Source organism: Sciurus vulgaris, assembly GCF_902686455.1.
Source record: "Sciurus vulgaris genome assembly, chromosome: 5".
NCBI classification, from domain to species: Eukaryota; Metazoa; Chordata; class Mammalia; order Rodentia; family Sciuridae; genus Sciurus; species Sciurus vulgaris.
The window spans coordinates 134,270,766-134,295,909 of record NC_136465.1 but is presented as its reverse complement, the minus strand read 5'-3'; the positions used below and the strand labels follow the sequence as shown (position 1 = coordinate 134,295,909).

The 25,144-nt window shown below is 34.0% G+C and overlaps 1 protein-coding gene across 1 annotated transcript in view; it reads right to left on the bottom strand.

Annotated features, from left to right (window-relative positions):
• The window catches only part of TRHDE (thyrotropin releasing hormone degrading enzyme), a 361,209-nt gene that overhangs the window by 49,783 nt on the left and 286,282 nt on the right, over window positions 1-25,144 (bottom strand). The window lies entirely within an intron of this gene.

Genomic DNA, 25,144 nt, shown 5'->3' with positions numbered 1-25,144 from the left:
TAGGTACTAAAGGAGCAGGGTCAATGTTTGGTCATTAATTGGAAAAGTTAATAGATGTCAATTATTTGGTAAAAAACGAAAAAGGGCTTAGCTTTATGGTTAAAGTCAACCACATACTTTTTAGATACCTATCAATTTAATAATTTTACATTATATATTGAGCACTTATTGTATTCCAGTTATGATATAATGGGAAAATGGCCTAAGTTTATTTGAGCTTACTGTCCCTAAGAAGAGTAATACTAAGCTTCAAGATCAGTATTGTACCCAATTTTTTAGATAAGGAAGTTAAAGTTTACATGAGATAATTGCCTTTCCAAGTTTGCCTGGCTAATAAGTGGCATGGCTAGAATTCAAAATCAGGACTGACAAGAAAGCTTCTTGTCATTTGTACCACATGAAGCTTTCTCTCAAAATCCCATTTTAAATCAGTTTTAAATGCTTCTTCCTTGAACATCTGTTTTCATGTTGCTTTCACAGCATTTATCACATTAGACTTAATATACCAATAAATACACAATGTAATACCAGCTGCTATGGAGGGAGAACAAGCCAGGTTAGGAGGAGAAGTTGGGGAGAATGATTTAAATGTGGTGGTTAGAAAGTCCTCCTCCATTTTGACCCAGTTATCCCACTACTCAGTTTATAGCCAAAGGACTTAAAGTTAGCATACTACAGTAACACAGTCACATCAATCTTTACAGCAGCTCAATTCACAATAGCTAGATTGTAGAACCAAACTAGATGCCCTTCAACAGATGAATGGATAAATAAACTGTGGTATATATACACAGTGGAATATTATTCAGCCATAAAGAAGAATAATATCATGGCATTTGCAGATTAATGGATGGAATTGGAGAATATCATGCTAAGTGAAATAAGCCAATCCCCCAAAAAACCAAAGGTCAAATGTTTTTCCTGATAAGTGGAGGATGATATATAATGGGGGTGAGGGGAGTGAGAGAAGAATGGAGGAACTTTAGATTATGTAGAAGGAAATGAGAGGGAGGGAGGTATGAAAAATGGTGGAATGAGACAGACATCATTACCCTATTTACATGTATGATTACACGAATGGTATGAATCTACATAGTGCACAATCATAGAAATGAAATGATGTACCCCATTTGTGTACAATGAATCAAAATGCAATCTGTAAAAAGTAAAAAAATAAATAATTGAAAAAATAAAAAAGAAAGGCCTTCTCCACATGAAATGAGGGAACAGGATGATTAGTTCTGATGTGTGGAGAGTACTGCTTAAGGAAACAGCAAGTCCAGAGGTCCTGAAGCAGCAACACATTTGAAATGTTGGAGAATAACAGAAGGCCCATGTACTTTGAGTGGAGTTATCCAAGACAGAAGAGCAGGGTATGAGGTTGCTTAGGTTGGTGACAGCATGAAGGCCCTTGAATAAGGCCTTTGAATTATTTTTAACTTTCTCTTTCTATCAGAAAATGTATTTCTTATGGATAGTGAGTGAAGGAAAATGTCAGTATTTATGATAGACAAGAAGCGTGTAAGTCAAGGGTGCCCTTGACTTTGATAAAAATACCATATTTTACTTGTAATCATAAACAGTAAAAGGGGTACATTTTCTCTCCTTTTTGTCTTCTAACTTGCAAGTTAATAATAATCATAAGTTACACTGAAATTCCTCCTATATTGTCAAAGGAAAAAGAAGAAAAAAAATCACTACTTAGACAATTCTGCCCAACACTATTGCCCCAAGAATTTGCTGCTATCATCCTCTTCTCTCAATTCACTTAGCCTACTCCGCACCCAAGCTTTGTTAGAGTGGAGTTCCACCAAATGATAAAGACTGGTTGGGAAAGATTTTTGTAATTAGTAGAGATTAAATTGAACTACAGAAAGGTAGAAAGTATTGCCCTTTCCAAATTGCTGCCAACCAAAATGTGATAAGATTCTGCTGACTCCACTCTCCAGTGCTTCTCCTCAATTGTCTTATCTCTCAAGGGGTTTTCTCAGTATGGAAAAAAAATAGTTCCACTCTGGGAATTAACACTGAAGGGAATTTGCTTGTTGTAAATGTTCCCTTCATCTTGCCTTCTCTAGCATGCTGTGCTTGGTGTGATGGACCTGGTGCATGCACCTGTTAGCCAGAGGAGAGCAACTGAGGGTCCAGTGCATGTTCTGGTGACAACCTGGTCTGCAGATCAGCACAGACTGGGGGAGTTTCATCCTGCTGGAACATTACTTCCACTTCTTCAGCAGCATTTGATTCAGTTCAGTGGAGACTTTACCGAACTCTGAGTTCCTCTCCTCTAGTTCAGTCAGATGCTCTTTGTAAAATGCAACCTGGTTTTTCTCTTTGGTGTGTTTAGCCAAGGGTTTTCCCTTAGAATATTCCTCCTCACTTGATATCCTCCTTCAAATAACAGCTCATCAGTAGCCTTCTCTTAGCCCAGTTCTTCACCCTGCTTTAGTCAATTCTGATTTTCAGGTTCTTTCTTGATGTGTTTCAGTGCCTGCTCCTCAGTCACGGTTTTCTGCAAATATTATTTTTTCTGTTTTGATTCTGGAGATCAAACCCAGTGCCTTGCCTTGCAAACACCAGAATTCCATCAAGACTTCAAACCACATTGAAAGGATTCCTTCATTCCAACAACCCATTTCCAAATCTGATTCCCTGCACTAAGGAAATGTTCTCATTCATGTGTACCTAGAAGGTGATTTGGTGGAGGTGGTCCTGCCCATGATTCTTACTTCTGTTCCAGCAGAAACCAAGTGCAGACCCAGGGCACCTCGGGCCCACCTCCACAAGCACCAGTGTGGAGGCACGCAGATTCTCCCACTGCACAGCAGAAGCCCAGGTTGTTTCTCCATGTGTGATGGAAAGGCACCACAAGTTTGTGAGATGGAAATGACATAATCTGATTTATGCTTTAAAAGGTCTGGCTGCTGTGGAGAACAAACTCCAATGTGCCACGTGGTCTCTCAAAAAGAGAATCAAGAGAAAAATGATTTCCTGGTTGATCCTCTCTCACTGTGCACACTATGCTTACAAAAAAACATATACTTAGTGAAACAGATGACATAAAAACAGATGATTTTTAAAGCTAGGTCATGCACAATATTTGTTTTAGAAAGTTGTTTTTGTAGAAGTATCAAAAATATTCCAAAAACTTCTCTAAACATTATTGTTGCTTAATTGTTAAAAGCAGCATTAGATAATGAGGAAGGTTACTGATAATCGTTTAAGCAATGAATACACTTTAAAAGAACATCTACTTTACATGTAGGAAGGTGTATATTCCAATTTTGGTTAATTAGTAGAGTTAGTGCAGATTTTAAATATAGAAAATAAAGTGAATTTAATACAGGACAATTATTCACATAGCTAATGATTTCTATGGAAAACACAATTCTTAAAGCTAGTATGGAATTCTGCTTATTCAGCAGTGAAGTTTTCTAATGATCTAAAGAGCCACATGGGAGTAAAAGGAGTAAAAAATTCCAGCAGGATTTTGCAGAGGTTAGGTTTACTGCCATCAGGATATCAAATCATTAACCTAGAGGTCCATAAATCAGTGAAGCTTCTAACTTCCTAGAAGGCCGCTTTTTAGAGAAATGTGTGAATAACAGGAAACTGGAAAAGAAAAAAGACATCACTCAAACGAAACCACTTAAAAATAACTGGGTATATCTCCTCTTAAGTTTATGTCAAAACTTCAATACTTTTACGTAGACTTTATTCTACTGGACATAGAATTTTATATATTTAACGTATAATAATTTTGCATGCTATTAAAATTTTTATAATTACCTCTGAATCATCTCTAACAAAATTCTGTTGTGAAGTTATATCTAGTTAGGTCTTGCTGAGAACTGTGACTACATACATTTTTCAGATCATAAACAATAGGACTGTGAGCATCTTTGTGTACACGTTCTGAATTATTATCTCTGGATGGAATACGCAAATTAGAAAGATAAAGGTAAATGTTATAACATGTTGCAGTTCTTGGCAAATCTGAGTGGATGCTCTCAGTCCTTGTCAAGCAGCTACTTGCCCTAGACAAAGTAAAAGAGGACCTTATGCAGATATGAGAACCAAGGTGATGGCCAGCACTGCCTCGTCACCCTGGGTGTCAGTCCAGGAGCCAATGTACTCCTTACATTATGTTATTAAAACCTCATAACCATCTTTGGAGGGTGGTGATATTACTATTCCATTTTACAGATCAAAACTGAGGCTCAAAGAGGTTAAGTAACATCTCCAATATCACCAAGAAAGGTGATATTGGTACCAAGCCCTGATATTTTCACCACTATTCCAAAAAGACCTGGCAAGGGTTATGTATTGCCTTTCCCATCTTCTAGTAATAGGAAACATGGGGGAAAAGACATGGGTGATTTCAAGTGGGAATAATCCATGAAGACCATATGAAGAAAACGTAATAGAATATATAAGAATGGGGTAGTGGTTTGGACTATTGCTGCAATTTTCAAATTGTCCTTCATGGACTGATTGGAGATACAGCTTTCCACATTTGGTCATATTTGGGCCATATCTGCCATAGCCACTTTCTTCACTACTGATGCCTATATTCTGGGTTCCTTCAGAATTTAGTCTAATCTCCTTAAATCAGGGAACACTGTAATCTCAGGTTCAGGCCTAGAGAGATTGACTCTAGTTAGCAGAAGTATACCTACTATGAAAAGCATGCCTTAAAACAAATAAAATTTTCAGAAATACCATTGGCACAGGTAAATCAATACATAGAGTACTGAGATATGGCCTAAGAAGTGGGGTAGGCATATTGTCTTTAATTTACAGAAAGAAACCCTTCCAACAACAGAAATAGTTTCTATCTCAAGGTCTATATAGGAAAGAGAAAATTTAAGATTGTCAAACATTTGGGGGGGTCCTAGACTTGGGCTGAACTAGAAAGGGGGCAGGACTCATATTAATGATATCTGGGTATAAGGAAATTGCTTCCTGGACCTAACTGGAGGGATGATTCCTAAGTCTGGAAAGAAACCCAAAGACAGTACACCTCAATTAAAAATCTTAAAAAGAAATCCAAAAGCCAAGCTCAACTCCTATGGGCATATCAGTACATGCCCAAGGTCAATATAATTTTGTAAATGTAACGCAAAGGTGACAGATAAGGAAGAAGACAACATGATGCTCCAAAATGTGAATGCACTTAAAATAAATAATTGTGAAAGTGTGAAAGGATGCAAAAAGGACTGATATTGCAAGCAGAAAGGTTTTAGAAGAGCAGCCAAAAGCACCAGGAAGTCATCCAACTTCCAATCAAGGTATCCATGTTAATCATTTTCAGAGACATGTAAATAATTTTTTAATAAATTGATTTGATGTCTGAAATGTGCTTCAAAATAGCATGAAAGGTTTGGATGGGGAAGTGGATAAAGAGAACAGACAACAAATGAATAATTGTAGATGAAATAACAAACACAGGGGCTTTGCTACATTTTCTTGCCTGTTTTTTCTTCATATTTGAAATTCTTTATAATAAACAAAGCAAAGTAAGGACTCTTAAATATCTCTGTCTCCCTAGTGTCCTAGTATGTATTTTTTTTTTTTTTTTTTTTTACCAGGGATTGAACCCAGGGTTGTTTAACCAGTGAGCCAATCTTTTTTTTTTTTTTTTTTTTTTTTGCAATAAATGCTTTTCATTGTATGCTCATTTCACTGAGTAACATTTAGAAATAATAATCCCACATAAAAGTAACAATCTTATTTTACTGTGTGTACATCATTTACAGCCACATAACACACAATTTTAGATTTTCCAAATTTAATATTCTGAAGTTAAGAAAGAGCTAAAAAATTATTCTCAAGTAACTGATTCTTCCCAGACCTTTTTAATATTTCATTTTGAGATAGGGTCTCACTGAGTTGCTTAGGGCCATGCTAAGTTGCTGAGGCTGGCTTTGAACTCATAAACCTCCAGTCTCCAGAGCCGCTGGGTTTACAGGTGTGCCACACCGCACCCGCCCCTAGTGTGCATCTTAAAGCTTTCACGTGGTATATGCTTAAAAATATTTACTGAATAACTAACTTCAAGAAAATCGACCTTTCAGTCTTGAGTTCCTTCTATATAAAATGGGGAAAATAGTATTTACCTTCCAGAGTCATTCTGAACTGACAGGAAATGTAAAAGCATTTTGTAAACTGTAAAGTGCCACACAGATATAAGCAGCCTTAAGACCGGGGACTCAGAACTAGAATTCAGCGATCACGTGCTCTGCATCTGTATTCTGACCTTGATTTGTTCCCTACATCCAGCTACTAAACTCATGTACAGATCCTGGCACATTCATTTTCCCCTTAGGGACAAAGTACCAAATGGTAGTGTAATTGCCAAGGGAAAATTATTACTCTGTTCTGAATTATTTCCATCATAAATCCAAAACCCGTCAAACAGGCTCTGTCACAAAAACGACAGGGTTGCTGTACAGTGATGAGAATCCCACATACAAGTGCCCCATAAATCCGTGAGTATCACCACCCTGCAAAGTCATTCTGAATCATGTGTTTAAATCAGAAGGGGAACGCCAGGCTGGTGGCATGTTGGTCAACACTCTGGAAACAATGAAAATGAGGTGATTTACTCAGCCATCAGTTAGAGAAATATCTCATCATCTGCCTCATGTAGATGGTACACCATGAGAAAAGCACTCTGTTTGTGGGTCTTTAAACATTTTTCTATTACATCAAAAGAAAAACAAGACTTTTACACTTAGAAATGATAATGAACGCTCATCCGAATTTCTCCTAAATCCAATCAGAGCTGCTATGGGAGATATTAGAGCATGTCAGAGAAACAGTTTCAAGCAATAGTGAGTGACAGAGCGGGGATAAGGCAGGATGCACCTTCTGTGTGTGCCATGCATTTCTTCCTTCTCTAATCTTGGTAAAATATTCATCTTTACTCACGGAGAAATGAAATATCTAATCTAATTCTTTATGACTTAAAGTGATATTTTCCCGCCTCTCAGCATATTATGCTCTATTCCAAATTAGAGTTAAAAGCCACCCGATGCCATTGCAGATGAAATGTGGAAAGTAAAAGTACTTTTTATTACCAGTGAGATAGAAAAAGGACTTTGACTATCTAATTTACTATGTGGAAAAAGGATTCGTATCTTGAAAAAGGCAGCTGTGCCCACTTGAAATCACCTTTGGGGAAACAGGCGTGTGAGTTCCATTTTTGGTACTTTGTTCTCCCTCTTAAGGGTGCTAAATGATAACCTAAAGAAATAAATGACGAAGCTAAACATATCAACCCAGCTACAGGAGTAAAAAGTAAATGATGGCATCAAAGTGATGCTAACGATGCATTTGTGAATTTGTTCCTGCAAGGAGTTTTGGATGGAATTTAGGAAATTTTCAATTCTTTGAATTAAAATACAACTTTTGAAACCAGCTAATGAGAATATATTATAATGACTGATGGTTTTTGTTGTTTAGGACAGTAACTTGTACATAATTTGCTTAACCTCTTGAGACAGAGGTTAAAGGGGAAGTAGCTGTTTCTAATTACAACCTATTACCTATGTCTTTCAATTTTACCTGCAGCTTCCAATGCCACAAAATTCAAGATACATGATTTACATAGAAATGTTTAATCAATCCTGGATTCCCAACTCAGAAAGTTAGGATTTTCTTTATGACTGATAACATTCAAATGAAACTTAGGAAAAGAAATGATAATGATGCTCCAACTCCTTAATGATGATTAACAATTAAAGGACATTAATGATAAAGATTTACTGTGTTCTAACAGTGACACTCATTAGTTTTAATAACATCCCATAGTTGAATCCTTTCTTACTGTCTAAAAATGTAGCCCTCACTACCAATTGTAAGAGGTAATTTTCTAAAATTGAATGAAGCCATCAATGAAAAAAAAAAAAAGAACCAAAAATATACTAGTAAACACAGAATAAGCATTTATGTTTATATTATTCCAAAACATGACTGTAAAGATACATTGTTGTATAGGAACTACATTAGTCAAAAATTACTAAAATTATCATACATGGTTCAATATTATGGAAATTAAAAGAGATGAAACGATAAATTTCTTTTCTTGTGAGAAAATTCTAGACTCAATCTATTAGTCATTATTATTTCATGCACAATACTAGTAAAGCAATAATTTTCACCAGAATCTCATGTTCACTATTGAAAAGAAGAACTCTAGGATAAATACTGGCAACACGATAAAATATTTTTAAAAATGGGTAGTTTTAGAAAAATAACAGAAAACTGGTATACTCCATGTGACTTAAATGCCCTTCAAAAACCTTACCCTAGCAACACTTATTCAAAAGGAACTTCATCTCAATTAATCTTAGAAGAAATACTTCCAATGGATTTATTTGTAATTTAATCTATATCCTCCATGTCCCTGCTAAGAAAGATGAAGATGCCTTGATTCTCTTTGAATTTTTATTTTCTGGATTATTTCCAGATTTTTCAGGTTTACAGATTTGCCTTCTATTTTGCAACCTTTACTTCCCTTGTTCTTTACCTTTGTCTCCAGGTGTAAATGGATTTGAGACTCATGCCTGCCATCATCTTTTTGCACTCAAAGGATAACTAAGATTACATATTGGACTCTGTGTTCTATTCACTGGATTAGTTTTGCTTATAGAAATCTGAGCCAGCACAAATATTCTACTTTCTAGACAACTTGTTTGGTTTAATCCTTAAAACCTAGGGAATTCACCATGATATGTCTCGATATTAATCCCTCTGTGTAAGATCTTTTCCCCTAAAACATAGGTACCCTTTGAATCTCCGTATCTGACTTTACTGTAAGAAATGTCACTCCTCCTAAGTCTTCAAATTTATTTTCTTTTCCATTTGCTTTTTTCTTTTTAATAAATACATGTACACATGTATACACAAACCACACTGGCCGTCTTATTATACTATAATTTTCATTGTTTTTTCATTTCTCATTTATCAACTATCACAAGCTTATACTGCAATTGTCTGTTTTTCCCTGTGTCTATGTCCATGCATCTAATATGGATTTCTTTCTTACAATGTCAGATCAATCTCATTCTTTTTGAAGCTTTCCCTATTTTTTATTCTTTTGTATTCTTTTGCATGTTGTCTTCAAACCATAGCCTCATAAAAGTCACATTTCTTTGTTTAAATTCTTTTAAATCACCTCGATAGTCATATTTGAACATTTTTCAAGATGACAAAATTCTTCTTTTTGTATTGTGATGTTTTTTATACAATTTGTCTTGTAGTACCTTTACATAGTTGTAAGATTTTCAGTTTGTGTTACGTTTAAACATGAGTCACACTGTTAGGGGTGTTCTATACAGTGGAAGTAGTTGTTTATGGCTTGCGGCTAAAGAGCAATTGTGGTGAATAGATTGGAGCAGTAGCAGTTTACATTTAGGGTTGTTATTTCAGATCTGGTTCTGATCAAATCAGTGGTTCCATCTGTTGAGGGGCATATTTCTGCTCCATAGTCCCATTTCAGAATATGCTGGAGAGCTATGTGATTCACAGTTCAACTCTGTATGCTGCAAGTTCTCATTGTAGTGATTTAGAATTTAATTGTTTCTTCCAGCTGTCTCAATTAATGGCTGCCAAGGCAATATATACATATATATACATATCTTCCCCAACCCACCATTTCTGCCCTGTGTTTCGTACAAAAACTGGGGTTTTGCATGTCACTCAGTCTTGAATTTGTTTCCTGCTCTTCCATGTGGAGAAAGATTCAACAATGTAACCCACTATATCTGCAGTCTTTTCTGCCATTTTTGTGTCCCATAGATTATCTATAAATGTTTACATCTTACCTTTGAATACTTCCTGTATTTTGGTCCTTAATTCATTGTATGTCATTCTTTAACTTTGTAATTTAGAGTTGTATCTGTCTCTAGAATTGCACACACACACACACACACACACACACACACACACACACAGAATTCACCTGTATTTTCTGTCTTGTCATTTATTTTTTATTTTTATTTTTTTGGCATTGCTAATGGCAATTGGTATTTGTGTGGCAGGAAAATTGAAATACATTTAGTTCAATTCCTCCAACTGTGCATCCTTAAAAAACAAAGCTGAACAAAGAATGGTTCTTCGGATATGGTTCATGAGAAGGTTGTGCATTCGTCCAGCAATCTCATGGATCATGGATTCCCATTATTATATTCAGTTGATGTTTATATTCAGTTTGTTCTTCACCAGATCCATATTTTTAATTCTGAAGATGCAATCAGACTTCCTGCATTCCCTCAAAATTAGGTGTGAACAAATAATTATTTCTACCACAGGAAAATGGACAGAAAAAGATACAAACCTTTTTCAGACTGGCTTATTAAAAACTTCTGTATGTTTCTCATGCCTGATCTCCTTCTGATTTTCTGTAATGGAGACAATCCCAAATCCCAAATTTGACCTAGGGGCTGCTTGTTAAGAATAACAACCTTGGAGGGTATCTACTTGACAGTAAAGTTTTAAAATAGGTGACATAAACCAAAAAGCTTTTTCACAGCAAAGAAACAAGAATGTGAAGAGAGAGGCTACAGAATGGGAGAAAATCTTTACCACCTGCACCACAGATAGAGCATTAATCTCCCGGATATATAAAGAACTCAAAAAGCCTAACACCAAAAAAAGAAAGAAAGAAAAAAAAAAAAAAAGAAAAAAAGAAAGGAAGGAAGGAAGGAAGGAAGAAAGGAAGGAAGGAAGGAAGGAAGGAAGGAAGGAAGGCAGGAAGGAAGGAAGGAAAAAAAAACAAAAACAAATATCTCAATAAATGGGCAAAAGGAACTCAACAGGCATTTCATAGAAGATGAAATACAAATGGTCAACAAATATATGAATAAATGTTCAACATCTCTAGCAATTAGAGAAATGCAAATTAAAACCACACTGAGATTCCATCTCACTCCAGTCAGAATGACAATTACCTAGAACACAAGCAACAATAAATGTTGGCGAGGATGTCAGGGGAAAGGCACACTCATACATTGCTGGTGGGACTGCAAATTGGTGCAACCTCTCTGGAAAGCAGTATGGAGATTCCTCAGTAAACTTGGAATGAACCACCATTTGACCCAGTTATCCTACTCCTCAGCATATACTCAAAGGTTTTTAAATCAGCATACTATAGTGACAGAACCACATCAATATTTATAACAGCTCAATTCACAGTAGCTAAGCTACAGAAACAACCTAGCTACCCTTCAAGAGATGAATGAATAAAGAAAATGTGGAATATATATATATATATATATATATATATATATATATAAACACATGGAATATTAATCATAAAGAAGGATGGCTTTATGACTTTACCTGGCAAATGAATGAATCTGAAGATTATCATGCTCAGTGAAATAAATCAATCCCCCAAAACCGAAGACTGAATGTTCTCTCTGATATGTGGAGGTGAACACACAATAATTCAATAATTGGTAAGGGCAATGGGGTAGGAAGAATAGAATTTCAGTGGATTAGACAAAGGAGAATTGGGAGTAGGAAAGACAGTAGAATGAATTGGACATGCTTTCCTGTGTTCAGATATGAATACACCACCAGTGAAACTCCATATCATGTACAACCACAAGAATGGGGTCCTAATTAGAATAATTTATTCTCTGTATATGTATAATATGTCAAAATGCACTCTACTGACAGGTATATCTAAAAACCACAAATAAAAAAAAGGAAAAGTGAAAGGCCACATAACTCAGAGGCAGCTTCCTGTTTCACAGGTTGATAAACCTAAGATAATCCTTGATTCATCGAGGAAATGTAGAAGATCTCAGAACCAAATCTCCAAATAATTACGAGAGCAAGTATTCACATGTGGATCTTCCTGGAATAAAACAGGAGGACCACTAAGCTCTGCTGCCAAAGAAACTGAATTTCAGACTGAAAAATGCGACTGCGGTGGAACAGAACAATCCGTGGGAAGACAGCTGCGTGGCTCCCAGGAGCAGGCATGCCTATCAGTTGCCTCAGGTCCACAGGGGGTGACGAAAAAGGAAGAGCCTCTCAAAGGTCAGAAATAGAGACTGCTGAGAGAAAAAAGACCACGAAGCTAGTTTCACAAAGAAAATGAGAATCTACTCAAGACATGCCCATTCCTGCAAGCCCTTCAGCATGGCTCTTGTGTCCTTGATTTTCCCTTTCACTGGCAGTTTTTATTCCCCACTCCACTGAGCAGAATGCATTGTGTGAAGGGCAGCCAACCTTTACTTCAGAGGTTTCCAGGTAGACATAGAGGCTGGACTTCACTGGGAGGGATGGGATTTTGAGCTGGGACTTCGGTTTGTATCCTGAAGACGGAACTTAGGATGATGCAGAAGGAATCGTTTGCACTCCCCGTTGGCATTTGCCAGTGAGTGAAGTTAGTGGCACTTCACCAACTTATTAACAAGAAGAAATAGATGGCCACCCTATCTGCTTGTTGTACTTCAGCAAGAAAACTTTTTCTGAGGCTTTTCTAATATGAAAAAGCAATGAAAAATTTTGGATGGAAAATTGGAAAACCAAAACAGGATAATGTTGATTCTAACTAAGTGCATAGATGTGATCACTGATAATGAGTTGCTAATTACTAAGGATAAACCATTGGAACTAACTTTCTCTCTCTTGCCACTTGCTGTGTATGTACATAATTGGGAAAGAATAGTTAAGTATGTGTAATTTCGTTTGGATGGATAAAATTGGTAATTTTCTGAGATAAATGCTGTTTAAGAATACTATATTTTCAGAAAAAAAGAGGTTAAAACAGTTTCATTTTTCTTTTAATTTCTCAATTATGGCATTATATAAAGAGAAACAGTATGGTACACGTGTGTCTTTAAAGAAACCTCACATAAAATTTCTATTTTAGAAAGTATAGAAAGTCTCATATGATTTCTAACAGGATATGAATATATGTTTATATATATGGTCCTCAATTACTTTTACTAATCAAAACACAAATTGTTTTTTGCTAATAATAAAATATAAAAAGAACTGCAAAAACTGCTAATACTTAGAAAATGCATACATTGTGATATTCAAAAAATGGATCCAATGCTAAGAAACTCCAAAGGATCATTGGTTCATTGAGACTTGATGGAGAGAGACATATATATGCCACATCAATGACTGAGGTCTCACACAGCAGTGCGTAAGTAGTGACAAGGTACTTTTTCCAGAGTGACAGAGTTTGACTTTCCTATAGTGCTCTCTCCTGATGTACCCCAGAGATACACGGTTTAAAACTGGATCACAAGTGAAACTGATTGGCCAAGGGAACATTTTAAAATGTTTCTATATCAGCAGGTCACTCTAATTACGTAAAACCAAAATCTGCACATCTTCCATCTATCTTGATGTTGGAAAACTGAGCCTGTTTCTTAATACATAATTTAGGATAGATTTTTATAATAGTAAGGAATTTCTTTTCTTAACTTAAATTTGACAAAGATATTTTCATTTTTATCTTTCTCTTGCTTATTTTTTCATGGTTTTTTTTTCTCTGCTGTGGATGTTTATTCCAGTCATTGTATTTTGGGATCTGTTTGATTATCCCGAAATATCAGTCAGTGTTAAAGTGCCTAAGATCAGTTACCAACTAATGAAGAATTCAGTTGGCAACTTTGTATGAGGTTATTTCTTTCTTTTAGATGTTTTTCAAAGGTCATCCTAAATTCTCAAAGGCCACCTCTTCCAGGAAGTATTTGAAAATTGTCAGGATACCATCCAAAAATGATCTTTGTTTAAATTTATTTTAAAACCACTTTTATAATAAACACTGAATACACCAGACAAATTTATTTACTTTAGATAATATCCTACATTAGATAATTGAAAATCTTTCCAAACATCAAGGCAGTTGATATTCTATAAAACTTTGTAGTATACGTCTATGATAATATTATAATAGATTCCTCATAATCATTTATTTAATGAATGAAATACATTTATGTTTAATGAATATTATTATATGAACTATTTACTTTGTACATGAAAGTTATGAGTTTTCTGCTCTCCATCATGAAGATGTGTTTATCCAGAGATGTTTGTACCTCCTCATCCATTTGGAGTACTAAATTTAATGTTAATATGCAACTTTCATACTTAAAATTACATGATGTGTTTCAAAAGGATTACTCTAGATTACAATGATGAATCATCAAAAAGAGGAATGGAAATAAAAACTGAGAGTCCACCGGTTCATCAAAATGGACCCAGATTAAAACTTGGGTATCTACATTGAAAAAAATCAATCCTGCACAAATTGTTTTAAACAGAGGTGAAAGTAATGTACATGGAGCATATTCTGAATTCATTATTAACTAGACCTTAACTCTCAGCTCAGTATCATATCTCTTGAATGTTGTAACCAAGATCCTGTCTGTCATGGATGTTATATAGTAAAAAAATCATTACTACCAACTGAAACAGGGCTAAACACAATGTTTTCATTACCCTATCTTTTTTAATGTTCAAAATAATACTCATATATATACTGTTTTATACCTATTTTGTAGATGAGGAAAGTGAGAATCAGAGAAGTTAGTAACTTGTTCCAGGTCATATGTGATGTTGAAGTTCAGACTAGTACGTATATTTAATCATAACCTTAGTGATTTTAACCACTATAAATTTCTAAATTAAAAATTAAAGAAGAGGAATAAATTATTTTAAAATAAGTATTTCTTAAATTTCTTTTTGTCTACATTGTAAAGTAATATAAGTGAAATGAATGATATTGCTATTCTATTTATGAGAAATATGCCATCATTAGTGGCAACTTGATATGTTTCAATAGTTTGATCTATTTTTATAATCACAGGCCCTATAACCAAAATTTCAAAAATACAGCTTAGTAGAAATTAATGTCATTGAAATTGCATGACTGAAAATATTTTTATAATTATTCATAAATAAAACTTGAAAATATCCTGAATTTCCAATATTATGAAAATGACTTAAATAAATTAAGATGAATACAAATATAAAATGGAACATTAAAGAGAATTAAAATTTATTTTGTTAGGAATTCTTTTATAAAGTAGGTAAAAATATTTCCAATTTTAAATGACAAAAAAGACAATGAGAACTACTCTGAAACATGAATAACAGCATATAGAATTATATGACTAACTTTTATTTTCACTTTATGATTGGTTATATTTTTAAATGTGCATACTATGTATTCTTCCCTGATAAAATTAAGTACATTTTCAGTCAGATTAATCCTCTGAGTTAACAGTTGTAAGGATGAGAGTGAAAAAACATGACCTTTGAAGTCACTTAGATTGGGGTTGTTGAATTTCAGCCATTGTCTTTTATAATAGATTGGCAGTTGTGCAAATAATTTTACCCTTTCTGAATTTTGTCACTTTATCTATAAAATGGGGATAAGGTTTCACTTCCAGACTGGGACTAAGTACAGTCTCTGCAGCATGTGTGTTGGCAGGGGGACAGCCAAAGCACATGTGAACAGCCTTTCCAGGCTAGGAATCACCAAGGAAGCTTGGAAAGCATACACACTGAAGAGAGTAAGGTGACCACAACAAGGAAAGACAGAGAGCACATTCTTCAAGTCTGTCTTCTCTAATGCTACTCATATGTAGAAGAAATTTTTAAAATTCAGCTAAATCAAAAGATATTAACTAAGACTGGAGCTGCGACCCCCAAACCAGTGTTTGCATTTCAAACACATCCAAGAAAATTACCTGGAAAAATACAGGAAAGACAAAAAGTAGAGGAAAATAACTGAACCTCTACAACTGAATGTGAAAAATGTTAAGTTAATAATCCAAAATTAACTAACTTCAGAGGACTAAAAGTATGAGAACACATACTTTTGAACATATCAAAAGAAAACCAATCAACACACTTAAATGTAACAGACATTGTAACTAACATGAATGTTTTTAAATTGTTATTATAACTACCCTTAATTAAGTAATGCAAAACATGTTTTCAAGGCATGAAAAGCTCAGGAAAGAAACAGTACATCTCAGGAGAAATAAAGGACCATAAATTAAAAACAAAAAACAAACAAAAAACAGGAAAGAAATAGTAACTCTCAGGAGAAAGAGATCCATAGATTAAAATAAATAATAATAACCAAATGGAAATTCTGTATCTTAAGACAATTGCACTGAATGGGCTGAACAGCTAACTGGACATGGGACATGGTAAACTATGAGAGCTACAGAAATCATCAAGGTGAATGAAGAACACAGAGTAAAAAGGTGTCTCATAATAAATGGATCAATTTATTAAATATAATTCAAATAACAGAAGTAGAAGAGAGAGAGAGAGGGAGGGAGGACTGGAATCCGAACCCAACAAATTGACAGTAGCCTTTTTCCAAATATAATGAAAGAAATGCCAAGCAGAACAAGCACAAAGCCCATGCCAAAGCATTATGTAGCTAAGCTGTTAAAAGTCCAACATAAAGAACACATTTTGAATACAACAGCAGAAAAAAATATATATTGTTTAGAGAAAAAATGGGCAGGTAATGGCTGATTTCTCATTAGAAAGTCATGGAGGCCAAAAGAGAATGAAAAACAAATTTTTAAAGCACTGAAAGAAAAAAGTCACCAATCCAGAACTCTATAAGGGAAAAACTCTTTCAGACTAAAGAAAAAGTGAAGAAATTTTCATATAAAAGAAAACTAGAAGAATTTTTGGCAGTAAAAATGCATTACTGGAAATGATAACCAAGTAAATCATATCCTCAGAAATTAATTCATTTTCACAATGGTAAATATCAGGGCATATATAAAACTACTTATTACTCTCTTTTTTCTTAATTTTTTGAGCATATAAATGTTTTTAAGATAACATTTTGGAAGGTCATGATTATGATATATGATATCTATCTATATAAAATCCAAAGGCAGAATGTTGATAGTATGTGGTCCTTTGAGGTTGGAAGACTTCCATATTTTGTACAGTGAATTTGTTAACAGAAAATGAACTGAAAAGTTAAAGATTTTTATTATAGTATGTCAGCAAATGAATAAAAATGATGCAAAGAAGTAGAGCTAAAAACCCATGAGGAAAATGAAAAAGAAAATCCAAAAATAAATTAATAATAAAAAGAAAGAGGTAGAAAAGAAGTAACCTACAGGGAAAATAACAGCTACCAAAGGTAAAAAATAACAACAAAATATAGACCCAAATTCAACTGGATCTGAATACATTAAGTATTCAGATACTAAACACTCTAATTAAAAGGCAGAAATGGTCACAATGAATTTTTTAAATTATAAGTTACCTGCAAAAAATTATGCATTTTGAACATAAACAGAGATACTCAAGTAGATGAAAAAAGATACTCCATATGAAAGATAAGATTAAGAAGCCTGTAGTGACTGAATTAATATCAGATAAACTAGATTTCACAACAAACTGCATAACCAGATATGAAAAGGAATACTTAATAATGATAAAAATATCAGTCAATCAGGGAGACACAACAAAATCAAAATATATAAAGTACAAATTGACAAAATTAGAATGAGAAATAGTGTCCTGATTTCAATGAAAATTATAACCATTTCTCATCAAGGTACAGAACTAATCCAAAAATTAGCAGAGACATAAATCTGAATAGCACTATTCGCCATTTTATCTCACATGTACCTAATGTAGAAGGCACATCCTCCTTAAGCACACACAGGATGTTCACCAGGAGAGAGTAGTCTCTGGGACATAAAAGAAGATGAAAATTTTGAAGTTTGAAATCATATCAAAAATGTTTTTTAACCACAATGGCATCATTTAATAAATAGCAAATAATAGAATAAAAATATCAAGGAAGACAAAAATACACTAATTAAATAATATTCTTATAAATAATAGCTATAGTTTGGATCTTTAACAGATACCCTCCAAAAACCCATTGGTCATTAGTCTGTGGCACTATTGGGAGGTGGTGGAAACAGGGTGTGGGCCCAGTGGATGGAAGTTAGGTCTGTGGGAGGGCACTCCAAAGGGATATTGGGACTCTGCCATTCTTCTCCCGATATTTGCTTCCCAGCCTCCTTGAGGCTCTTCTGCTGTTCACTTCTCATCATGGTGTTTTATGCTGCCACGGGCCCAAAACAAGGCCAAGTAACCATGAACTGAAACCTCTGAAACTACGAGCCAAAATAAAAATTTTGTTCTTATAAAACGTTTTTCTCAAATATCTTGAAACAGTAACAGAGAGCTGACTAACACAATGATCATTGTTCTCTAGAAGAAAGCCCATGGAAAATTTTTAAATCTATTGAACTTAATGAGAACAAATATATATCATATCAAATTCTGTAGGATGTCAATAAAGCTTCACTTGAAGTAAAATGTATAACTTTAAGTGCATATATTAGAAAATAAAAAAGGTATCAATCTGTGTTTTAAGAATCTAAAAGGCTGTATAAGTACCATGCACTAACTGCACCACTGGAGCATCCTACAGTAGTGCAGCCATGTCATTGTTTATAGCAGCTCAATTCACAATAGCTAGATTGTGGAATCAACCTAGATGCCCTTCAACAGATGAATGGATAAAGAAACTGTGGTATATATACACAGTGGAATATTATTCAGCCATAAAGAAGAATAATATCATGGCATTTGCAGATAAATGGATGGAACTGGAGAATATCATGCTAAATGAAATAAGCCAATCCCTAAAAACCAAAGGCCAAATGTTTTCCCTGATAAGTGGATGCTGATACGTACTGGGGGTGTTGGTGAGAGAAGAATGGAGGAACTTTAAGATTACATAGAAGGAAATGAGAGAGAGAGGAGTAGATGGGGGTATGAAAGATGGTGGAATGAGATAGACTTCATTACCCTATGTACATGTATGATTACATGAATGGTATGAATCTACATCATGCACAACCATAGAAATGAAAATTTGTACCCCATTTGTGTACAGTGAATCAAAATGCAGTCTGTAAAAATAAAAAATTTTAAAAAAGAATCAAAAAGCTAGAAAAAGCTGAGCAGATAAAACTCTAAGCAAGCAGAGGAAAAGAATGATAAAAAATCAAAATCAGAAATCAATGAAATACAAACAGAAGAATGCTAAAAAAATTAACAAAACAAAAAGCTGACTCCTTCAGGATAACAATAAAGTAAACCTCTGGTCCAAAAGGATCATGAAAAACATTATCAATATCTGTAATGAACAAACCACATACGTGAGAAGAATAATGATGAATATTAATACAACTCTATGGCATTTCCTTAAGAAGCTAGACGATTTGAACAAATACCAAAAGAGACCCAAGAAGAAGGAGAAAATTTAAATGGCTCCCTATCAATGAAGAAAGTTATTATCATTATTACTATTTATTTATTTATTGGTGTGTGGTACTGGACATCAACTCAGGGGCATTCTACCACTGAGCTACACCCAGAGCCCTTTATAATTATTCTTATTTTGGGGGGACACAGTTTCACTAAATTGCTAAGGCTGGCCTAGAACTTGTGACCCTTCTGCCTCAGTCTCTGAAGTTGTAGAGATTACAGGCATGTGTCACTTTGCCCAGTCCGAATTAAATTCTTTAGTAAAAGCTTTCATATACAGAAAATTTTGGGCTTATGTGATACTACTGGTAAACTCTATGAAATATGTAAGGAAGATATAACACCAATTCTATACAAATTCTTTTAGAAAATAAAGAAATGTCCTAACTTTATGAAACCTGATTCCAAAACCAAAGACATCACGGGAAAGGAGAAATGAAAACAACATTCCTCATGAATATACATGTAAAAATTTTAAAAATATATTCACAAATCAAACTAAATACATTTCAAAGTTATAAATTGTTTCACTAGGAATTCAAGGTGGTTTAACATACAAAAATTAGTAAATTTAATTAACCATATATAAAGAATTATGATATCATTTTAATAGATCCAGAAAAAAAACACTTGATAAACCTCAGCATCCACTGTGATATAAACTTTCAACAAATGAAAGATAAAGGCACTTTCCCACCTGATGAAAAGTATCTCTGATCAACTTATGATAATGTCAGTCTCAATAGTTAAAGGGTCAGTACTATTCATGGAAGGTCTCAAACATGGTGAGTATGTCAGTAATTCTTGCTTCCATTTCAATTTGTCTTGGAGGTACTAGCCAGTATAGTAAAGTATAAAGGGAAGTAAAATACGTACGAGTTAGAAAGGAAAAGATAAAACTATTATTAATTCTGTATGATACTACAATATTTATAGAAAACCCTAAAACACTATAAGAAGTGAATGAATTTAGCATAGTCACAGGATATAAAGTCAACAAAGAAAAGTCATGTGTATTTCTACATAAGAGGAGTAAGCCTACTTTATCTTAAAGGAACAGAAGGTAAAATTTCAGGTCTATAAGCCTCTATTGCAACCACTCAACTCTACCTTTTTAGTATGAAAATCACCATAGATAAGATAAAAATAAATGTTCATAGCTGTTTCCCAATAAAACTGTATTCATGAAAGCTGGTGGGCAATATCTGGGCTGTAGTTTGCAATCCCCGCTATATTTTAGCAAGACTATATGTGATATTTAAAAAACAACTTCATTTTTAATTAAAAAAATACATAGGAATAAATATAATGAGAAGTGTCACAAGCTGTATACTATAAAGCATTGCAGGAAATCAAAATTTTAATTTATATAAGTATTAATTTTACTTAAATTATAATTGCATTAAATTTATTTAAATTTAAATAAATGAGATATCCCTAAGACATGGCTATTACTAAAATGACAATTTTTCCAAATTTATTTATATTTTCAAATCAATCTCAGCCAAAATCTTAAAAGACTTTCTGCATAGCTACTGTATTAAGACAATGTGGTATTGACATAGTGATAGATTAATGGAATAGACTATTGAGTTGAAAATATCAATTCACAATTTATACAATCTACTGAGTTGCTTTGGAAAGCCAATGGAAAAAGAATCAATTAATGGTACTGAAACAACTAAATATCTGAACAGAAACTATTAACCTTAACTTTTACCCTACAGCATACATGGAAATTATATAAACATGGATCATATTATAAGATAAAAGTTAATTTTATTAATCTCTTAGCAGAACTGTAAGAGAGAAATTTTACAGTATTTGGTTTGGTATAGATATCTTATATAGGGAATAAAAAAAACAAAGAAAAGAAAATACTGGTAAAATTAACTTCATTGATATTAGAAATTTTCAGCATTGAAAGACCAGTTAAGAAAACAAAGGAAAGGTGCAAACTGGGAGAAAATTTTGCAAATCATGTATCTGACAAATGGTATTGTCTCAGATTATTGAGAGAAATTTTATGCTTCCATAATAAGATAATCTAAATTAAGTATGGACAAAATATTTGAATGGATTCTTCACAAAAGAAGATATACATAAGAATGAAAAAGATTCCCAACATCATTGATCATCAGAGTAGTGCAAATTTAATCAATCACAATAAGAAACACTCTGTATCCAATATACCAGGTGATGTTAAAAATACTGATAATATCAAGCATTGGCAAGGACTTGAAGTAACTGAGACTGTCATACATTGCCTCTTAGAATACAAAATGGTATAGCCACTTCGTAAAACAGTACAGAAGTATCTCATAGAGTAAACTTTAACATATGACCCAGCAGTTCTGCTCCTAGGTATTTAGTAGGAGAAAGAAAAACATATATCCATATCAAAATGCATATGCAAATCTTCATAGCCGTATTACCTGTAATAGGATAAAACTGAAACAACCAAAATGTTCAATAAATGGCAAATTGGTAAACAAATTACAGTGCACCCATAATATAAAAGGAACAACCTACTAACACCTGCAACTATTTGGATGAATCTCAAAAACACTACACTATATAAAAAAATCAAAACATAAAAGATTACCTACTTTGAAATTAATTTAGTCAAAATTTTGGAAAAGGCAAAACCAATAATGAGAACCATTGACTCAACCATTGCCTAGAATCAGAATGAAGGAAAGGAATTGCAAATGCACATGAGAAAACTTATTAGGGTATGAGAGCTACTCTACATCTTCTTTGTAGTGTTGATTTTACAATTACATAAATTGGTCAACTTTATTTTATGTATTACCTTGATTAAAAAAAATTGCTTCACACACACACAAGAAATAATTAGGAGTAGATTCTAAGGACAACAACAAGCAAACCAATGAATAGAAAATGGTGGTAAGAATTCTCATCACAGTTGTTGAGAGAATAGCATGAGATCTATAGGCAAAATCAACGGACACACAGATGCTGCTCACAGGATTTCCATATCCATAATTTTTCTTGCTATTACAGCATAATGAGTACCGCTTTTGCAGGAAACATCTGCATGGGGCTGTAACTGTTGTATGTGAACTTCTGCCACTTAGGAGGTTACCAGGGTTCTATGGGGCATCTCTGTTTTTCTCCAACTAAACAGCTGTATCACAGTCTTCAGCACCTCTCCTTATGCACTTTGTCCTGATTGCCCCATAATTGAGCTCACTACTTTCACACGTGTTTCCTCCTAGTATATTCTTGATGGAGTAGCCAGAGTGGTCCTCTATAAACATAAATTTGATCGAACACTCTTCTGTTCAAAGCCCTCCCGATGGTTTTTTTCTTCCACTCCGTATAGTCTGAATTCTTCCTGTAGTCTGTAAGGCTTTAAACATTTGGTGCCCTCTTCCTCCCCGAACTCCATCCATCCTACTATTTCCCATTTCTTATTCCGTTAGAGCTGCATGACTGTGCTTTCCCTGAAAACTGCCAAGTATATTCTACCCAGTAGAACTTTCTAGCTCTCTATCTAGAATGCTCTACTCACATGGTACCCTTCTTTACTTCTTTCAGTTGCTTCTCAAATAACAACTGGAAAATGAGGACTTCCCTGACCATTACAATAAACTCCTCTACAACTCATCTCTAAATACTCCTTTCTTTGCTTTATTTATTGTTTTACTCTGCATGTATAGTCACTTGATGTATAGTTAATTATTTGCTTGATGATCTCATTGCAGTCACTCTCCACTGTAAAATAATCTCTATGAAGACAGGAACTTTGCTATTCACTCTATGCCTAAAACACATCCTGGTATGCAGTAGGTTTCTTTTAAATACTTGCTGCATAAATAAACTGTCACTCTCATTGGACCGTTCTGATTACCATTTCTATCCTTTTCTACATAAATTTTTAATGTCCATATATTTCCAAATGAACAAAATTGTTACATAACAAAGAGATAGTGCTGACTTTGTATAATGGAATTTACCATTTGTGAATTACTCTTGAAAATGAGCATCAAAAATTAAAATAAAAAGATCAGTCCACTAAAAGCATTGTGAAGTGCTTTGTCTGCTTCTCATTATTTTCCTTTGCCTGTTTGTGAAAGGTGCTCATATCACTTATCTGTAGAGGATAAGGAGAGCACAATTTATTTTAATATCATGTATGTATACTGTAGAAACTGATTAGCTTATCTACACTGAAAAATAGATATTGAATGATAATAGCATATACAAACCATGTAAATAAATATAAAAAGATTTTCTTACTAGCTTCTAGGCATTTTTATAATAGTAATAAAACAGACCAACAAATAAGGAACACATATTTCTAACTTACTATTAATTTGGCATATATTTGAAGTAAGTGGATACATGAGAATTTCTACAAGTTTGGTAACTTTATAGTACCATATGTGACACATAATTTATGAGTATAAAATACTTATCTCAGTAATATCTTCCTTTTACTAAGAAAATCTCTTGAATTTACTTCAACTGAACATCAAGTATGATCCTCTAATTTTAAAATTCTATATTATTTTTCTCATATTGCAATCAGCATGAAAAGTAATCTTTCTGAGGCCAAATACAGTAATTTCAGCATAATATGAAATGAGTATCACAGCTTGTCTTTGTTATCTTCCTACCTTCGAATTCATGTATCTATCATCTATCAACAAACTCATTAATGTTCATGTTCTATATATAATGTATTGAAACAAACTCTACATGTGACTTTTACAATGATTGAAGTGCAAATTTTATATGGATTTCTCAACTCTCCACACTTCTAAGAATAACTGATAGTCCATCTATGTCAAAATTCAACAGAATTCAGAAACATTTGAAAAATGGGAACAGGAAACCTGAGAAACTCTATGAAGATGAAAATTGGAAAAAGTGTAGTAAATTAGGAGACTAAAGGCCTAATTGCTCTGCATAGCATCTACATTTTTATAGTAACTTTAGTTTCACTATCTGTTTAAAAAGGATAAGTAAACTTTTCCTTGATATGATACAGGTAAAATTTATGATCTGCCCTCAGCTTACACAATTAATTTCAAATACATCCAAACATTGGGAACACCAAACCTACTAATTTTTACCTGGAGTTCTTTCTATTTTGGCATTTCAGAAGCATTCCTATGAACTCTGCTCTAATTTACCATGTGTGTAAGTTAGCTCTCTGATGCTAAGTAAAGTTCTCTGATGCTCAATCATTATTCTCTTCAGGGTCCATTAGCCTTACTTGACTTTATCAAATATGGACTTCTCAACAGCAACATGTTTTCTTTATTGCAAACTCTCTTTTTTTTTTTTGCCCCCATTTTGGCTAACACAACCACCTGGTGTCTTGGAGAGTTGAGACTGGACTTCTGTTTAATCCTCACCCTAATTAAGTGAACCACTGAGCAACCAAAGCCTCTGACTACCTCCCCTCTTCATCGGCAGAAGAAAATGTGCTTCAGCATTCCCAGTTCATGAAGGAAGAATCCAATCTGCGATTCAAATGTATTCTGATTCCAGAGTTGGCCTGTACTCATATCTTAAAACAACACTGGTATCGTGGCAATGAGTCAGGTTTTACTAATCTGATGTTTTCTTACACCCCAGACAGTGAAGGCCTCTTCACCGGTCCTCCATTCCACATAAGGACATTTGAAGCATTCTACACAGAATAGTTCAAATTGCAAGCAATTAAGGGAAAGCATCATGCATTTCAAATCATCTCCCAAGGCTTTAAGATTTGCCACATAAGCAAGTGTGTGTTTCTGTTGCACAAAACCTTGGGACTGAATTTCCTTTCCTTTTCCCTCCGCCCCAAATT